The sequence below is a fragment of the Leuciscus leuciscus genome (assembly GCF_965113295.1).
Source record: "Leuciscus leuciscus genome assembly, chromosome: 3".
In the NCBI taxonomy this organism is placed as follows: Eukaryota; Metazoa; Chordata; class Actinopteri; order Cypriniformes; family Leuciscidae; genus Leuciscus; species Leuciscus leuciscus.
In genome coordinates, this window is record NC_138727.1 from 65,130,580 (window position 1) to 65,150,709 (window position 20,130).

Below are 20,130 nucleotides of genomic sequence, written 5' to 3' on the forward strand. Positions count from 1 at the left end.
GCAGGGATGCAAACACATGTATGGTCAAAAAAGAGAGAGGTTATCGAAGCCCTCGCCCTGCGGCAAATTTCCAGATACTTACATAATTGTGATGAATTTAGTTATTATTTTGCAGTGTAAGATTACAGTTAACACCTTTAAATATTACATAAATGTATTATGTATTTTTATTAAACTTAATGAGTGTATAAATCAGCAGCAAAAAGTAATTCTTGAAAAAATCTGCACAGTAATTTTATAAAATCTAAACATGTTAATAAAAACAAATTAGTACTCTTATAAAATTCAATCAGGCAATCATACATTTCACAATTTTATATTATATATTAATGTCAAGAATTCAGAAGTGTATATATTTATATAGCCTACACTACACAGAAATAATATGCAATTAAATTATGCTTATTTTAAATGTATTGAGCAGGCTAGGTATAAAAACAAGTAATAAAAACTCGGTGAGTGTTTTAGCGCAATTTTCTCACCTCATGGGATCACAACACTAAGAGATAGTAAATCTTTTCCTGGATTTTTTTTTGTGCGTTCCCGAGATTAGACCTTCCTTAACATAATGCCGAAAACCCGAAGTCTCTAGGTGGTCTGGTTGAGGAGTAGATAGAAGTGCAAGATTGGTGCGCACAGACGCACAGAACAGAAATCATGAGTTAACAAGCACAATTTTGTCCGGTGGAAAATTGCGCTAAAAAATATAGGCTTTTAATAATCTTTCAGTGCGCAAAACCATGATAATATGAAACGCTTCAAAACAGAGCGCACAAAGCGCGTATGCACATCGCGGGTGCAGAATGATGTGCTCAAAGCAACATGGAGTCACAGTGTGCAGCGCTGCGCTGAACAAGTGCGCATTTAAAAGTTCACGGCACAAAGCGAAGAAATGTCGAGCGCACAAATCCTAGCGTATATCTGTCCAGCAGTTTATTGATCATTTGTTTTACAGTTTTAAATTCCAGTTATTGTGCGTTTGATGCCGATTCATTGTCCTTGTGATGTGTGTGATCTAACAAGCACACGGTAGTGAGTCGTTTAAAAACAGCAACAAACTCCAACAAAATAAAGTCATTTTATGCAAATCCACAGCCTTTTATCTACAGATCATGCATTATAATGTAAATATATCGGAGAGAGTTTTACCGTGCATCCAACCGGAAGAGGCGCGCGCGCTGTTTGAATACTGAATTGAGTGATTGACAGCCGCAGAGGAGGGAAACCGAGTTTCCGTAAACTTTAATGATGTAAATAGACTTCTGTCCCTCACATTAAGCTATGGAATGACTTCAGATGACTTTGTCACCCAAACTGACGTGAAAAAAAGCGGGAGGCGCCGAAAAGTGCGCTGTTTGCATCCCTGAGCAAGCCAGCCGGGTCCCAAGTTTGTTTCAGCGCGCGCGCGAACGAAAACCACGTCACATGATATCGCTCAGGTTCTACTCGCAACATATAAATAAATCCATGCGAATTTTAGAAGAAAGGCCTGCACTTAAAGGGGTCATATAATGGTACATGCACTTTTACAAGTTGATTGCACTGAAATGTCTGTTGGCAGTGCCTGTACACAACCATCCTATCATGATTAAAATCCATCCAGTGGTTTTGTTTTAATCTCCTTATATGTTTGACCATCTATGAAATCAAGCCGTTCGATATTGTGACGTCATAAGATCGTACGCCCCTCCCGCGATTGTGATTGACAGCCGTGCTTCAACACAAGACCCGCCCTGAGCAAGCTGTGACAGCCGTCGTCATAGTAGTCCGCCATTGTTGATATGCTGGAGTAGAATGGCGTCTACACGATTGTGGTGTTCTGTTCTTAGATGTAATAAGGAACACAGCAGTCATTTGGATGTTCCTAAATCTGAGCCGTTATAGATGCAGTGGCTGAGTTTTGTTTTTGAAGCGATATGCCCAAAGGATTGACGCGGGGATTCCCTCACGGGGATTCCCCACGATCGTCCATGCTTTCATGTTTACGCAAATCATTTCACACCAGACAGCTTTACAAACGAGAAAAAACGGATCGGTACCAACGTGTTACTGCTGAACCTCCAGAAGATGTGAGTGTAATGTTTTATTAACCTTTATATTAGTATTTATATTAATCTTTGCGAAATTTGCAAACCTTGCTGCAGGCTTCACGATGAATGCATCTAAGGTTTACACTCAGGGTACATTACAGCATGTTTTCTATGTACGACGTTCTCAATATAATTCATAATCCCACGTTTATAATGAACAACGCGTGGTTATTGTGTTACAAACGGTGTACGCACAGAACAGAGGGGCGGGGTGAGCAAAGCTCATTATCATTTAAAGACACATGCACTGAAACGGCGTGCTGAAAACAGAGCTGTTTTTGACCAGGTAAAATTAGTGTTTTCTTACAATACTAATGAGAATTTTTAATTAAAGTATATTACAAACTTTTAATTTAGACCCTAAAGAATCATATTAGCTCGTACAAAAATGGCATTATATGACCCCTTTAACACAAATTGAAACTCATAGGCCTAGCTGGATGGGGGTTTGAAAATTTAATACCTCGACAGATGACGTTTATTACTTTTTAATACTTTTTAATGGCCTTAATTTTGGCTAATTTCATTTACTACCTTTTAATACTTTTTACAACCCCGCGGACACCCTGAAAAAAATAGGCATTTACAAATTGGCTGAAACTGACCCAAACTGAATCTCAGCATAAATACAAATAGTAAATTAAAAAGGAAAATAGCACTTTGCTTTAGTGGTTCTCAACTCCAGTCCTCGGGACCCGCTGCTCTGCACATTTTGTATGTCTCTCTTATCTGACACACTCAAATCAGTTCATGGAGTCTCTCCTGACGAGCTGATGATCTGGTTCAGGTGTGTTAAATAAGGGAGACATACAAAATGTGCAGAGCAGCGGGCAGGGGCGGAGTGGGACCAAAAAATCTACCGGCAAATTTCGTAGACCACCGGCCCTCGTGGTAAAAAAAAAACAAAAAAAAAACATTTGCTAAAAAATATAGCGGTGAATGAGAGAATATTAAATTATAAAAAAATGTTGTTCCCATTTGCTCAAATAGCAAAAGAAAAACTCCTCTATAGTTTTTTCACAACTTTCAAAAAGAGGAAAAAAAGTATTATTAAAATATTGGCTATATTAATAATAATTGAGCAAAACTTGGCCACTAAATATTTAATATTCAATTATTTTAATTATCACAATTAAAGTTTTAATTTTATTAATTTGAACAAGCGCAACATTCAGCATTCAATCAAATATTCTAAAAGATGTATTATTAATAATAAGGTTATTTCAACATAATATTTCGACATGTGTGCGTGCAACAAGCAAGATGTGCATTTGTAAATCCGGTGACGCGTGCATTGATTTTTATTAATAAACTAGTGTTTTCTGACGGTGTCGACTGCAAAGATGAAGTTGGCGATCGCCATAGTGAACGCGCCTATAGAGAGAAATGCACATAATGGTTTACATAATCAGAGAGTAGCCTTTTTCTTTTCGTTTTGAATTATTTCGTTTAAAGACATTCAAGCTTTGTGTATTTGATGTATTTCTTATGTCTGTGAAGCATACACTGAGTTTCGTTAAGTTAGGATGAGATGCGCTCCAGTTCACGTGCAATGCAATCGACCGCGCGGGCGCCTCCATGATTATATAGGCTAGACTACTATATTTGCTTCTTATTTATTCATCCATTGGTTGATGAAAAAATTATTAAAATTAAGATACAATTTATATAAAACGAAATTCACTTTAAAGAAATGCTTTATACAAAACAAAACTTGATGAAGTGGTCAAAATCATGTCTGACCCGCTCCATGTCCCTCGATATATTGGGCATCCTATCTTACTTGCTGTTCACTTTCCATAAATCAACATAAATGGAAAAAAAATTACATTATAATATTTTAACAAATATGAATGCGCTTTTTTAATGGATACAACAGTATAGTAGGCCAATAGACTCTCTATTTGTACAAATTTCTGCACATTCATTTAATTCAGAATTTTGCACACAGAAGTTGAAAGGCATTCAATTAATTTTGAATTTTGTTCAAATCAAGTTCACGGATAATTGTGCGTGCATTTATTAATCATTATTATTTATGATACTAAAATCATAATAAAGTAGGCTATGCTATGTACAAAAAATCAGATGAGCCCAGAATATGAACGCAACGTTTAATTACATGTTAAGCATTTTCCTCCCATAGAAAACCATTATAAGAACGCTTAATGTGGCTTAATGCAGATTATAATGTCCTCTTATTATGTCGAAATAACGACTTCGAAATCTCGAAAGTTTTCTTCTTTTTTTTTCTTTCTTTAAAATGCTGTTCAGGGCTTCCATAGAATACAGCCTGAATATAATTGCTTCCAGAAATTATTTTTGGGCGTGCTATCGGCGTGCTTTGGACTTTCTTGGGGGTTCTGAAGAAGCTGCTAGCGCCGCCCATGCTCAGCGCCACCTTTCAGTTTTCTTTTTTTGCAGTGTCATCATTTAACTCACACTGACGTTAGACTTCCAAAATGTGACGAGGAAAAAGAGGTGTTCGGCGGCTTTTTACATCAAAGGCCGGCCCGACAGGCTATGCCATTTGGGGAGGGGCCGTAGCCGCCGTACACTGATCCCCCTATTTTTTTTTTGTGAAAATCCTAGACATGGTTGGACCTGCCGAACGGGTTGAGCACTTTTATATAGCTACTGTGTTGAGCAGAGAGGCTGCACTGCACAGTAGTGCTGGGCGGTATGACCAAAAATCCATATCACGGTATTTTGCTAAATGATATCGGTTTCACGGTATATGATGGTTTTTTTTTTTTTCAAGCATGATTGGATGTTAACCACATTTTCTAATGATTAGAGAGGAAATACTGCAGTAGATTAACTTAGAATGCCCTATTTTACTGTCATGAGTTAATATTGTAGAAAAAAATCCACATTAGTATTAATACAGATTTGCAGTGTTTGCAAAGAGCTGCCAGCAGGAGGCGCTGTAGAGCGGCAGAAACAGCGGTTTCCACGGTAACGGCTGTACACAAAGCAGCAGCACTTTATCTGGCAATATAAAGAAAGATTAAAGGGGTGGTAAAACACGATTTCACTTTTCTAACTTTAGTTAGTGTGTAATATTGCTGTTTGAGCATAAACAACATCTGCAAAGTTACAACTTTCAAAGTTTGAAGCAAAGGGAGATATTTGCTTTTAAAGAAATCAATTTCTAAGAACTACAAAAAACGGCCAGTAGGGACTACACGACATTCCTGCGGGCTTGCTGACATCACTAAGCCCAATATTTACATAAACCCCTCCTCCGATGAAGGATTCGCACAACGGCTAGTCCTGAAAGATGGAGCAGTTCCAACTTTAAAAACAGAAACTGTTTACGGGCCACAACCGGTAAGTATGATTTATTTTTCGTCGTTGTGTTTTCCTGTAATAGTTCGTATTGTTAATTGTACGTTGTAGCAAGGATGTAAACGAAGGACAACGCTGTTTGGCTCCACACACCAGTTTGTTAAATGCTAACGTTAATTCATACTTATCCGACAAACATATCACCAGCGCAGCGAACTTGGAATGTTCGTGGTTGTTGTCGTTTATGTGATCAGTGTAAATTATTCTTTGATTATAGCTTTTATGTATTGTTTATCTACATGCTTGTTTATCTACAGGCATGCTAAACATGGTTTTGTGTTTGATTTGGCTACTGTTGTAAAGCCAATGTTTAGTGTTCGTATTGGATTAATAGTTCAGGCGACAGATATTTAGCTACAATCATTCTAAATATACAAAAGTAACAGTGTCATATAGCGATCTGCAGTCTTAAAAAACATACCCCTCTCTCGCACAGCGTGTCCCGTCGTTCAAAATCAAGATAGCCGGTGTGCCGCGCAGCTGTGCTAATGGCGGACAACAACCAAAACTGCCAATTTCTCGAGTGGCACCAGCTCATACAACAAAGACAGGTAAACGGAAAAAGACCGATGACGATAAACAAGCCCGTCGGAGCCCATTGACTCAGTGTCAAAACTCTAGCCGCATAACATACAGATAAAATGTCACGCACTGTGCAAAGCAACAATAGAAACCTGCTAATTCACTGGCTTGTCATGTTGCTGAAATAATGTACTAGCAAACCTTATTTAGCATTACACATCGCTAGAATAATTACTTAGATACTGTAACGTTACCATTATTATCTTGCTAGCTATTTATAACTTATAGAAAGAGTGCAACGTTATAAAGTTACATTACATGTATTGCAAAATACGTAATGATTTGAGGACCAAGTTTGTAGTCAAAGTATGGGCAGGCCATAGTCAATGTAAAGCATATTGTTGATGTTTCGTCCCTACCAGTGAATGTGCGATAACTGTTTATCCGCCGTCATCAGTGTCCCTGCATGTTTACTAGCCAGCGTGTTCATGGCAGGCTCCGCTGTGGAGGGAGGGCTGTAGCGCTAAAATACATTTGTTGATAAAGATAGATTTTTTTATTACATGTGATCAAGGGCGCCGTAAAGGGGTGGAAGGTTAGGACGATTCTAAGGGCCCAGGCTGATTTAGGGCCCAGAAGAGCAGACCCCCTTTTTCTTTTCTTAGTTCTTTTCTCTTTTTTATACATACATTAAATGTGCTAGGGCCCCTCATGCACTAAATGTGTATTTTGTACGTTTTGACCATAGATTTAATATTTAAAAAACAAATAATGTATTTACTATTTCAGTCACACCCCTCCCCCTCACAATGGTTCATTCCACCTGCGCTGTCCGAGCTACGATCGCTCGTGTAGCGTCTCTTGCTTATTGCACTTGCTATGATGCAGCGCAGACAGTGACTAGGCCTGTCACGATTATGAAATTTGGCTGACGATTAATTGACTAAAAAATAATTGCGGTTATGCCGATTAATTGTCTGTGTTAGGGCTTTGGCGATTATGCCGATTAATTGTCTGTTTTAGGGCTTTGTGCTTCATTCATTAAATAATTGTGATGAATTTAATCCTAAGATTACAGTTAACACCTTTAAATATTAAATAAATATATTCAATAGCTATGACAATTAGTTTATTAAACTTAGTGAGTGTATAAATCAGCAGCAAAAAGTAATTTTTGAAAACATCTGCACAGTAATTTAATAAAAAATAAAAAATCTAAACATGTTAACAAAAACAAATGTGCACAAACCATGATAATATGATACGCTTCAAAACAGAGCGGAACAAAGCGCGTATGCGCATCGCGGGTGCAGAATGATGTGCTCAAAGCAACATGGAGTCACAGTGCGCAGCGCTGCACAAGTGCGCATTTAAAAGTTCACGGCACAAAGCGAAGAAATGTCGAGGGCAACAGTTTATTGATCATTTGTTTCTTAACAGTTTTAAACTCCAGTTATTGTGCATCTGATGCCAATTCATAGTCCTTGTGCTGTGTAGGCACACGGTAGCAAGCGAGTCATTTAGAAACAGCAAAAAACTCCAGCAAAATAAAGTCATTTTATGCAAATCCACAGCCCTTTATCTACAGATCAAGCATTATAACGTCAATGTCACATTGGAGAAAGTTTTACCGTGTATCCTGTCGTAACCGGACGACGCGCGCTGTTTGAATGCTGAACGGAATGATTGACAGCTGCAGAGTTTGAATGCTGAACGGACTGATTGACAGCTGCAGACGAGTTTGTGAACTTTAATTTAACAATGTAAATACTGTCCCTCACATTAAGCTGTGGAATGGCTTCAGATGACTTTGAATATATTGCTGGAAAACGTAATTAGTGCTTGTCTATTTATTTTGGTCCATGACTCCCCCTTGTGCCGTAGGCCTATAAAAGAGTGCAATAATCGCGGTTGTCTGAAACAATCGCGGTTAGATCAAATAATCGCGATCAGACGGTTATTTAATTATCGCGACAGGCCTAACAGTGACACACGCAGGCATGTCACATCAAAAGTCAGGGCATCAAAAACGGAAAGAAAAGAAGGAAAGAGAAGACAGAGAACGCCGAAGTCGACACTATGTCACACAGTTTTTCAAAAAGAAAGGTAGCTTGCCCTATTCCTGTATTTCAGAGTTACTTATTTTTGTTGCTACATGACCTGCTTTTATCTAGCTAGCTTAGTAAAATAATTACTGAATTATGATTTACATCCAAAAATAATAACATCTCTGCTGTCTCCGGGTTATATGTCTCGTAGACACAGATTCAGCGGCTGCTGCACACCCACGTCCTCCTTCCCCCACGTCCCCCGTCCCCGTCTCATGGTGCGTTCACACCGGACGCGAATAGCGCGTCAGGCGCGAGTGATTTCAAAGTCCATGCAAAGACGCGTAGTAATTTCGTTTCAAACTTTTGTTTTTACGCGCGTCAATTTCGCTCTTGACGCGGGAATTAACACAAAGTGGTCAGACGCGGCAGGCGCGAATTTGATGCGCTATTCGCGTCCGGTGTGAACGCACAGTCAGCCGAACAAGGTGAGCCTGAGCGCGAAACTTCACGAAGATTGAAGCCTCTAAACACGTCTTATCTACTGTGTTCGCCACATGATGATAACTTTACAAAACAAAAAGTAATCTACACGCTTCAAAAATTACAAAATCAGTTTGCCGTGTGTGTCGTGTGTTCTGTGAAGTGACAGTGCTGCTGCTGCTACGATCGATGCTGTCAAACTTGACGTTCTTAATATGAATAAAATGCCCCAGAAAAAAATAATATAAAATTTAATAAAACATGTGTCTGTAGTAACCATTGGCTATAAGGAGTTTACAAAATAGATATTTTAATATTTTATATTAAGAAAAACAAAATAATCTGGTTATTACGTGTGTGTTTGACTTATACAGATGCAGAGTCAGCTTTATTGTCTGCACCTCGTATGCAACTTATGCAATGTGCTAAGTATTAAAGTATACAGGGCATGTTTATTGGGTTAAATTTTATCTGTAAAAAATGTAGGGGGCCCAGAAATTTTGGTTTCCATAGGGCCCAGAATTTCTGGCGGCACCCCTGCATGTGATTCTGACATGATGTCACTGCATGCACTGCGCTCCTCTCCGCTCGTCTTCCAGCTCAGCGGTCGGAGTCGCGCGTTCATGTGTTTTGGGGGCGTGGCTTTGGAAGGAGCCCAGAAGGGAGGGGGTGGAGTGAATGGAAATAATGAGCTGTCTTTAAAACAGTCGTGAGAGGTCTACAGACACTCGATTTTTATACTTTCTTTTTCAGAGTACTTACATTTTAATTATGAATTGATATATAAATAAAGTTTAAACAAATTTGGAAAATAAGTTTTTTAGACAATTCCTACCTACCCAACCTTTAAATATGTGAAAAATAATGCAAATTTTTAAAAACGAAGCATGAACACATGTTACAGTGCACCCTACAAACACAATCAAGCCTTCGAAAAAAGGCGTTTTACCACCCCTTTAAATTAAAATAACATCGAAACTTTTCTAAAGACTGTCAGTTCACTTCAGGTACATTCATATAAAAACACCCGCGCCGCATTTTGACTTCATTCGACTTTATTCAACAATGTCAATGCCAACCACAAATATATTTTCCAAAAGGATGTGTTGATATTGTGAACCAATGTATGGGAAACACTGTAACATAATTTGACAGCTATCAACTATAGTTTAACCTATCCATCTTCACCGTCAGGCTTAGTAACACACACAGCTGTGCATCACCAGTGCAACAGTGAAAAGGGACCCTCTCAAACAGTGTCGTGCCGCGTTCCCAACGTTGTTAAAGCGACATACACCGGTATTGCGGTATATTAAAAAGTCATATTATAACAAAAATAAACTCCGGTATTCGGTATGAACCGGTATACCACCCAGCACTACTGCACAGTTTGACCAGCACGAAGCAGCCGCATATCAGGCCTTCAGATGGTGTTGCTAATATAACTCGCAATGTATAACTATTCTCAGACCGGCCCTCGCGGCCTCAAAACACTACCGGCCCACCGGGAAAAGTCCCGACTCTCCCGATTGCCACTCCGCCCCTGGCAGCGGGTCCCGAGGACTGGAGTTGAGAACCACTGCAAACACACATCCTTTAACTCTCTGGTGTTCTTTGTTCAATTTTGACCGCGAAGATAACAAGTGTGACTCCCAGAGGGTTAAAGAATTTGTCCAAAAATGTAATTCTCATGATTCTTTTACCTTGATACAATCCCAGATGTGCACAACTGCCTTTAATCAGCAGAACACAAACATTTTTAGAAAGAAATTCAAAATCTTTAGATGCATACCATTAAAATGAAAGACTATAATTTGGAAAGTCCAAAAGTAATGCATGAACCTGATCAATTAATATCTTATGTAGCAAAACAATGGGTGTAAACAAAACAAATAAAGATTTAACAAAAAAGCTCTTCCTGTCTGCACTAAATTCATTGCATAGCTGTGCAACGCAAGTATGCAGGCATGCTCATGTGAGTAAAACGATGCTTTGATTGCAAACAGAAGAATGAACTTCATATGAAAATTCTGATATTTCAAACGGTATCAGAAGCACTAGTTTAAAGTAGAGAATGTTTTACTTATTGATTTGTGGGGTGGTGATGGCGCAATGGATAAGACACATGCCTTTGGTGTGAGAGACCCGGGTTCGAATCCACTGTGAGACACCAATGTGTCCCTGAGCAAGACACTTAACCCCTAGTTGCTCCAGAGGCGTGCGACCTCTGACATATATAGCAATTGTAAGTCGCTTCGGATATAAGCGTCAGCTAAATGAATAAAATGTAAAATTTGTTTCTTACATTAATCATAATGCTGGAACCCATTTTCTTGTATTGAATGCATCCTACAGAGCTTGAATTTCCTCCAGATTAAATATATGCATTTCTGTTCTGATGAAGAAAGTCATATATACCTTGGAAGGCATCTGGGTAAATAAATAATGAGAATCTTTATTTTTGAAATGATGCTGCATTATATTTTTAAACATTATGATAACAGTTTTAAGAGGATAAAACAATGTCTAAGAGAAAAGTGTAAATTGCCCAGCCCAATGAGAGGATCTAGTGAGTGAATTAACCTTAAGAGACCAAAAAAAAAACATGTTACACCCACTTTGGATAGATCTGGCAAGACGTCTGTCGAAACTGGTCAACACACCCAGGTCTGAGAAGAAAAAATAAATGTTAGTGATTATATATAGCACATGGCAAACGATACTTATAAATAACATTGCACACACTTAATTAAACATAAAATTATCTGTTTAGTAAGTAGATGAACGAAATTAGAAACTTAAAGGGATAGTTCACCCAAAAATGAAAATTCTGTCATTAATTACTCACCCTCATGTCGGTCCAAACCCTTAAGACCTTTGTTCATCTTCGTAACACAAATTAAAATATTTTTGATTAAATGAAATTAACAGCTATTTAATAAACACTTTGAAGGCCCAGAATGGTAAGACATCGTTAAAATAGTCCATGTGACTACAGTGGTTCAACCTTAATTTTATGAAGCGACGAGAATACTTTTTGTGCGCAACAAAAACAAAATAACAACTTTATTCAACAATTTCTTCTCTTTTGTATCAGTCTCCGACCCACGTTCACGAGAGCACACATGGCACATGCATGACCTTGTAGTCACATGGACTATTTTAATGATGTCTTTCCTACATTCCTGGGCCTTCAAAGTGTTAATTAAATAGCTGTCAATGGAGCCCCCGCCCTGAGTTATCGGATTTCATCAAAAATATCTTAATTTGTGTTCCGAAGATGAACGAAGGTCGTACTGGTTTGGAATGACATGAGGTTGAGTAATTAATGACAGAATTTAAATTTTTGAGTGAACTATCCCTTTAAGTAAATAAATGAGGGAGTAGGTTTGTTACCGTAGAGAAAACAACAAAATATCATCCTAACAGAAACGGGGGCCAAGACATGACAGTTTAGCTGTGTGTAAAAGGAATTGATTTTCCAGTTAGCCAGAGAGGATTGAATAATTAGATGATTGAGTGTGTCTGTAAACTATGGGTGTATTACTGGAAACATGCATGTGAATTTGCATGTGCCTCACAAATGCATAAATGGTACTGCATGTGTGCACAAATTTTGTACAGGACTCTGATCATACAAATCGGAAATACATCCTATAAAAGAAAACCAAACCACTTGCAATATTACCTCTTTGTAATATTGTTCCAGCTGTTCCAGGCAGGTCCAAGTAGTTCCAGGCATCTTTGACCGCATTACAGTTCCATATCACGCCGCCAAACGATTTCAGTTATCTCAAAGGTCCTTAGGGCCTAGAACAGCAGAATACCCAAAACCCACAAAAATGTATCAAGCAAATAAATATAACTAACAACAGGATAGAAATTACAAACCTTTTTCATGTTTTATCATCTATGGAACACATACTCTCTTTATCCCAATCTTTATCCCATACAAACGCACAAAGATATAGTGCAAGCACACACTCGCACTGTTGCACATAGACCGTAAACGGTAAATTTATTAATAAAATAGTTTTAAAATTAAAAATCGTCCCATTTCTTAGTAATGTCGCTTTTCTTGAATCACTTCTCTGTTAGCTCTAATAACATTTTGAAATGAGGCTTGGTATCTGATAATAAGAAATACCTCCCAGATAGCAAAAAATATCGGCACGGCTTCTTTTTGCCGCCGGCCCCAAGCTGTCGGCTATAGATGCGTCCCGCTGGCGGCGATGAAGCGTTTGCCGCCGAATACGTCACTCCCATTTCTTGCGAGATGCCGCCGGCGAACAGCCGCCGGGCCGCCGACTTCATTCTCTCTGGCGGTTGCCGCCGTCTAAATGAACCGCGGCCGGCTGGCGGCAAGCCGCTTTGAAATCGACCAGCCATGAGTGAAACTGACAGCATCTTAACTACTTTTCACATTTAAAGCGATTATAATTATTATGTGAATTATATACATTTTTGTTGTTGCTCCTAAGCCATTAGGGGTTATAACAGATTTGACTCTGATTCCATGATAAGGTTTAGGAAATTACATTTAAATTACTTTGAAACTCTGAAGCGATAATATGTAAAATATATAGAATTATTTTATTCACTTAAGGTGACAATTCTTTACATTTCTTTGATTTATGCACAATTTGAGATGCACCAATAGACCAAAAAGAATTCCTTTTGTAAAACTTACTTGGCAATAAATATCTTTCTGATTCTGATTAGTTTTTAAAATAAATATTTCATTCATGGTATGAACAATTTAGCAGAATAAATGGATGAAGTTAGATTTTTCACCAATGCTTGAAATCAGTGAACAGTGAAAGACATCTGCAACTTGGCCAAAATCTTGGGTTTGCTTTATATTTTTTTTTATTAATTTGCAACCATGGTAATGTCTATGAGAAACATGAAAATCCCTGTTTTGACCTGAAGGATAAAGTGAAATATTTATAAATATTTTGTCTCTCTGTCACTCCAGGAAATTGTGGTTATGTCTTTCATTGTTTTACAAGCTCAATTTTTAATTTATTTTACCTTTTACATGTATAAGGAATTACTTTGCAGTTTGCAATTGCGAGTTTTGCGACCTGTACAAATGTTTAAGAAAGTGTAAAAGCACAAACAGAGAAGTACCTCCACCGGTCGAGAGGGGCAGCATCTAAAAAACTGAAGCAGATTTACTCGTCTCGTCACACGGTTTCAGTATTTGGAGCTATGATTTGGAGAGAGGAAATATACGATCTTTTAAGTAAGTACATTTTTCCTTTTTGTTTAACGCAATATATATATGTTCATTTTTGACATTGTTTTTAGTTCTTCTTCTTAAAATCTGTTCTTGCCTAACTAGTCAAGCTAAAGTAAGTTAGCCTTGTTTGCAAAGTTTCCGCCATGCTTCTGCCATTGCTAGGCTAACGTTACTTAGTTTCTTCCTGGCGTTGAGTTTTTTTCTTCTTCTAAGTATGTTTAACTGTTATGTATGTTTATACAAGTGTGAGTACATGTGGTTTAAGATAGTATTGGTCAGTCGAATTAACTAACGTTACAGTTCCTGAACTACGGTGGGAATGGTAACGTTAGCAAAATCTTCACGACAAGAAAGACTGATCAGTATAACTTGTGTTGTTTTCTAACTAAACATAATTATGCTGCTAGTCTAGATTAGTGTTCGCTACCACATGCTGTTTCACCTTTTTTACACACTGAGTTCAAGCATGTTCTAACGTTACATGTTAAATGTATCTAGCTACAGTAGGTAGCCAAACTTTACATCTAGAAAGACTAGTTTAACTTTTGGTGTTTTCTTACAAAAATAACGATGTATATAGGTTTTTTATATGATTTTGTTTGTCTGAACATGGTTTTCTGTTGATCCACTTGTGAAAATTACTGCTTTTTCGAAGGTGTGAGCATTTTAATGTTGTTGATTTTGCCTGAATTTTTGTTTATCAAAAAGTATACTTTATGCTAATGTGTCTTCTATTTTAGATGCTTCACATTGTTCAGTTTATCAACAAGGAGGATCTGCCATTTGCAGTGGTTCCGCAAGAGTGGCTCAGCGAAGGGCATGTGCCATTTGCCCCGTTTAACCTCTGCAAAAAAGACAAAGGAACAATTTAGCCATCCGCTGCACACCTCCACACAGCACCTGGGAGAAACATCATTTTAAGTTCATGAAGGGAGCAGGTAAATGGGTCTGACTTGTACATTTGATTTTCCTTTATTTTATCTGTGTAATTTATTTGTCTGTTTATTGTGGATAGCGGAATCTTTCATTCATTATTATTATTATTATCATCAAATTTCTGTTTCCTCTTTCTTAGAACCAGGTTTCTCCCCAGTAATCCAGAATCCGCCAAGAGTTTGAGTACAAGTAAGTGATGTTATTTGTGAAGTTTTTTTGTCTTGGAAACTATTGCTTCTATTTAAAGTTGGCATGAACTGGAAGTTACAAACGACTTTTCTCCAGTGTTGTGACGTATTTCCAAGTGAAAGGGAATATTGAATAGAGGAGCAGGGTTTTACTCTAGCGCTCCTCCTCTCCATCTCTCCATCATAGCAGACTAATGGTTTGAGGGGAGTTGCCACGCCCTCACGCCATTGCACATGACCGGAAGAGAAGTCGTTTCGAGGGGGGAGGGAAGGGTAACGTATTTGATTAAATATTATAAGGGTACATGAATAAAAAATGAAGTGCACAGATGAATCATTTACATAAACACTACAATATTACATATAAAAATACAAATTGTAAAATTTGATTTCATGCTGACTTTAAGATGATGAATCCTTTAATAATAATCATCTGTTTTTCACTAGGACACTTGATGGGATTCGCTGCAGCAGTTTCTGGATGAAAGGTGTTGAGGTGTGTTGTACATTCCATTAGCTTTGCACAGTTCAATTATTGTTTCATTACTGAATATGCAATACTCTGCATTGAAATGAAAGCTGTTATGTTTGCTCCCCCAGCTCATCAAGTACTAAGCTTTACACCCCCGGCAGCAAATTTACCCTGGCAGCATATGGGTGAAAACTCTGGAGGTATGTAATACGTTGCGCTTAACTAAGTGTTACATTTAAGTCCAATTCATTAAATGTATGCAATAACTTCAAACATATTTTTACATGTCAATGATTATCAATAGGAGGGAGAAAGTCATTGCTCTATTGTTGGCCCTTGTACTCCAATGGCATCTCGTGTCAAGCATGAAGTTTTCAGCTGTGAAGGTATATTCTAGCCCTATGTCTTAATGTCCAGTGTTTTAACAGTATTGCAAATAGTGCCTTTAGTTGTTTGTTTTATTTTATTTTTTAAATGTAGAACCAAGCCCTGAGGGAAAGCAATGCACGAGCAGGTGAGAACTTGCACTGTTTCTTAAATGGTACTTTTTTGTGTGTGATGTAAGTCCAAAATGACCATATGCCTTTCATTTTGTAGCTTCGGATGACAGCGGCTTACTTCAAGAGCAGGTGAAGCAAGTTCAACAAACAATGTTGAAGACGTTTGCTTGCACTGGGCAATCAGGTACAACTTGCAAACAGCACCTGTGGTTGTTGGTTTAATTCCCACTGGGGCTACCTGTACATGTAGTAGACCTAGATATAAATGTCATAGTTTAGTAGTTGAGGGACCAGGACTGACTATTTTATTCTGGGAAATAGGTGCAGATCAGACCCTTATGTTGTGACGTCTTGCAGAGTTTGGCGATGTTGGAGTTATCCCTGTCAGGGGATCTGTTACTCCCCCTACACACCCAGGAAGATTTGCTGTGTCTTGACAACAGTTTGAAGCAGGATAAAAAGCTCCAGGAACAATTTGTAAGTTTGCTGATTATAACACCATAGAGTAATCTAAAAAGTAAAATTTAAGATTGTAAACTGCATATATTACAGTCTGAATCCTTAGCCTTTCACATTTTTTATTTATTTATGAGAAGCTTCAGAGAAATGTAATTTGTAACACTTTTTTGGATTTTCAGCTTGGTGTAGGGGATAAAGCATGTTTTAGAGACATGTTCCTTTAGACCAGTGGTTCTCAATTCCAGTCCTCGTGACCCACTGCTCTGCACTTTTTGTATGTCTCTCTTATCTGACACACTCAGTTCAGTTCATGGAGTCTCTCCTAATGAGCTGATGATCTGGTTCAGGTCTGTTAAATAAGGGAGACATACAAAATGTGCAGAGCAGTGGGTCACGAGGACTGGAATTGAGAACCACTGCTTTAGACCATTGTTCAAAGTAAGTTGGATATTTCTTTTATTATATTTAAGTAGATGTGTATGGCCTCATGCAATTCAAATGAAATGACAGATCTGTATTTTCTAAATTAGCCATCCGGAAGAACCTGGCAACCCAGGATGCCACTGATGAAGCGGTCTAGGTTAACGTTTCGCGTTACCTGAAAGGAGCATCTGACCGTAAAGGCAGAAAAAGGCACCGCACAGCTGAGAGGGACCCACAGCCGACCACTTAGGCTGACTACTGACACCCCAGAATCACTGACAACTGGAATCCTTTCTTTATCTTGCAGTCAGTAACATCAAGACCCCTAAAGAAGTCAGAAGTGTCACACTATACTCACTAACTGTGGAAATTACTTTCTTTTTTTTCTTTTTTCAAATAATGCTTGTAAGTCCTTGTGCCACAGGTCAGCATTGCAGCTATAATGGTCTATTCTACTCCAGAGCTTTACTATAAATTACTACCACTTAACCTATTGTTAGAAATGGCTTGTAAATGTGATGTCATACTTTGATTTATTTGGTATCCTGCACATTATTTTGTATCAAGTATTCTCTTTACTTGTCATAATGTTTACAGGTAATTTTTTTCACCCTAGAGCTGTCCTCTTTATATGAACAATTATTGTAAGAGTTGTAATTTGCTTGTAAGGCTGTTTTTTGTTTTACCAAAATTTAATAAGAAACCTGCATGTTAGTATATTGATTTATTTATTTTTCTGTTATGTTTCAGTGATCTGACACATCTTGTTTAAATGACAGTTAATGTACTTTGAAATGTGGAATAAAAATGCCAAATGGATATTTGTCTGGTTTGAGCAATCATTATTCTTGATAAACTGCATGCTATAAATATTAAATATTATATATAGCCAGAATAAGCGGCGGCAGATCGCTCGAAAATAGCGCTTGCCTCCGGCGGGCCGCCTTCAATATAAAGGCGGCGGGACGGCGGTTGGCCCGCGGGCCGGCCGCGGAACGAAGGCGGTAGGAAGGCGGCTGCCAGTAGAAAAAGCGGCTGCCGCCGGCGGTGCGCCGTCCAACGTGTTTGCGATGTCGCCGTTCTGCCGCTTCTACTGCCGCCGGAGCGCCGACGGTGGGCCGCCGACTCATTGCTATCTGGGCTTGAGGTGTGGTCACCGATGAGGAATAACTGATGACGAGCTGTTGAATTGCACTTCGAGTCGTGGCTGCCTGCATTACAACGTCGGATGTGCATTATTTTTTCAAATAATTCAGCAGCCCTTCATCAATTATTCCCAAACCTAGAGTTATAATCTGATGGAGAACACTGACTAGTGAAATGCCTCACCCAAGAACGATCTATCTGGCTGCAAACAAGCGATTCGCCGCCAAGTAACTTAAATTGGTACAGTCAAAAAACAAAAACAAAAAAAAAGGCGAAGTTGAGTGCAACATACTAAAATAACAACAAAGAAAAAAACTTACCTTGAACAATTGCCGTCTTTAGTAGACGCAGATCGGTAAGAGTTTTGAAGAGATGCCGTTGACCGTTGACCTCTTTCTGCAGACGAGACGAGAGAGCTCGTGCCTCGTGTGCTCGTGTGGTGTTGAAGTAGCCCCGCCCCCATGTGCTGCTTTTTACAGCGCGCGACCGTTTTTCACAGAAACAAACCGGTTTACTGTTAAATGCTGTAAATTTACTGCAAGTGCTTAATTTAACAACCATTAGCTGTAAATTTACACAATTTAGCTGTTAATTGAAATAACAGTATTTTACTGTTGGAAATTGTCTGTATTTTTTCATTAATTTTTAACAGTGTAGGGCAGGCATGTAAAATGTATGTTGTTTAAATAAATTGGCATATATAAATTAAACATATCGGTGACATATATGGTCATAACATACAATATTATATAAATAATAATCATATACATCATATTAATATATGACAATATACTCATTTAATATGAAAAATGTATATATGTTATAAACTTATATCAACATATATCTAGAGATATGTATATGTGATAGCAATATATTGTCATATATTTAGCATATATGACGGCATCACTTCACTCTAAACAAAAATGGTGCTAAATAGCACTAAAAGTGGTTCATTGGCTTGTAATCATAGGGCAGGGGTCGGCAACCCGCGGCTCTAGAGCCGCATGCGGCTCTTAAGCGCCGCCCTAGTGGCTCCCTGGAGCTTTTTCAAAAATATGAAAATGGAAAAAATATTTTTTGTTTTAATATAATTTCTGTAGGAGGAAAAACATGACAAACATTCTTAACCCTTTCGCACCTGCGATCGCATCGGTGTGATCAGAACAGTCAGTGCATGACGTGATCAACTGCTAAATTCAAATGTGCTCTCGCGCGTTGGCTGGCGCTGAGCCAGAGACAGGCGCGCTCAGAGCTGTCATATATCACAACTTTTCAGTGTTTTCAACCACATAATGTTTATTTTAGGTTTCAGACATATAACGTTAAGTACTAAAAAAACAATACATTTAGAGTTTGTAAAATACACACTGATGTTAAAGGAAGAGGCAATAATCCTTTCCATTATAATTAGACACGTTTTATTCATATCAGATACACATTGTGTAAGTAACTTTAAAGTTTACTCTATTCTTCTCCCAGTTCACCAACCACTTACTTTGATGTATTTCGGGAGAAGTGGATGAATTCACGTGTTGTAAATCCAACAGATCCGATTCTCTGAACTGCGTCTGCGGCCATCGCGCATACAGCTCAACTAACGCGATCGTTATGGTGTTTAAACAACAAAATACTTCCACTTGCATATATTTGACAATCGGAATATCAGATATTTCATGCCATATCTAACAAATTTGTGAAAATTTTGAATAAAAAAGGAAAAATGACATAAAAGCAGATCATCATTCATTCAGCTCTGTTGTTGCTGCGGTGTGTCACGTGACACGAAATGACGCGTCACCTTGGAAACCATAAAGTGACACATTCTAAATAACGGTCGCCTTGAAAAACTTTTACAAATATTTTAAACTTACGTGTGAAAGGTTTAAAGTTTTTCCACGTTGTAAAAATAATACACAAATAAATAAAACGTAATACATTAAAATTATAATGGAAGTTAAACTTAAAGCACCATCGTACAGCAGAGTAGTCACGTGGTGCGTCATTCTCTCCAGGATGCGCTGCAGGGAAAATAAACATTTAATCATGAATGCTCATTATGTATTTGTAGGCTACTTATCATTTTGATACTAGGGGGCTAATAAAGCTAATATAGACACTTACAGCATGTGATGCCTTCATTATAAGGCTTATATAAGGCTTTTAATTTTTTGCGGCTCCAGACAGATTTTTTATTTTTTTTCGGGTCCAATATGGCTCTTTAAACATTTTGGGTTGCCGACCCCTGTCATAGGGGAACCACTTTAAGT

At 38.1% G+C, this 20,130-nt stretch overlaps 2 long non-coding RNA genes across 5 annotated transcripts; one reads left to right on the forward strand and one right to left on the reverse strand.

Annotated features, from left to right (window-relative positions):
* Positions 1–8,422: 8,422 nt before the first annotated feature.
* Positions 8,423–18,275, reverse strand: LOC309495510. The gene is made up of 3 exons (XR_014204706.1): positions 18,184–18,275; positions 12,183–12,304; positions 8,423–11,163 (listed from the first exon to the last, which is right to left on the reverse strand). It is a non-coding gene; the product is annotated as an uncharacterized lncRNA (long non-coding RNA).
* On the forward strand, positions 13,711–17,536 carry LOC309495482. Of its 4 annotated transcripts, none has more exons than XR_014204668.1 (11): positions 13,711–13,742; positions 14,480–14,677; positions 14,815–14,864; positions 15,311–15,359; positions 15,464–15,535; positions 15,640–15,721; positions 15,816–15,849; positions 15,933–16,019; positions 16,157–16,312; positions 16,474–16,732; positions 16,825–17,536. It is a non-coding gene; the product is annotated as an uncharacterized lncRNA (long non-coding RNA). The 4 variants fall into 4 exon arrangements; XR_014204670.1 differs by having other exon boundaries at positions 16,193–16,312; XR_014204671.1 differs by lacking the exon at positions 13,711–13,742 and adding an exon at positions 13,937–13,951.
* Positions 18,276–20,130: the final 1,855 nt, after the last annotated feature.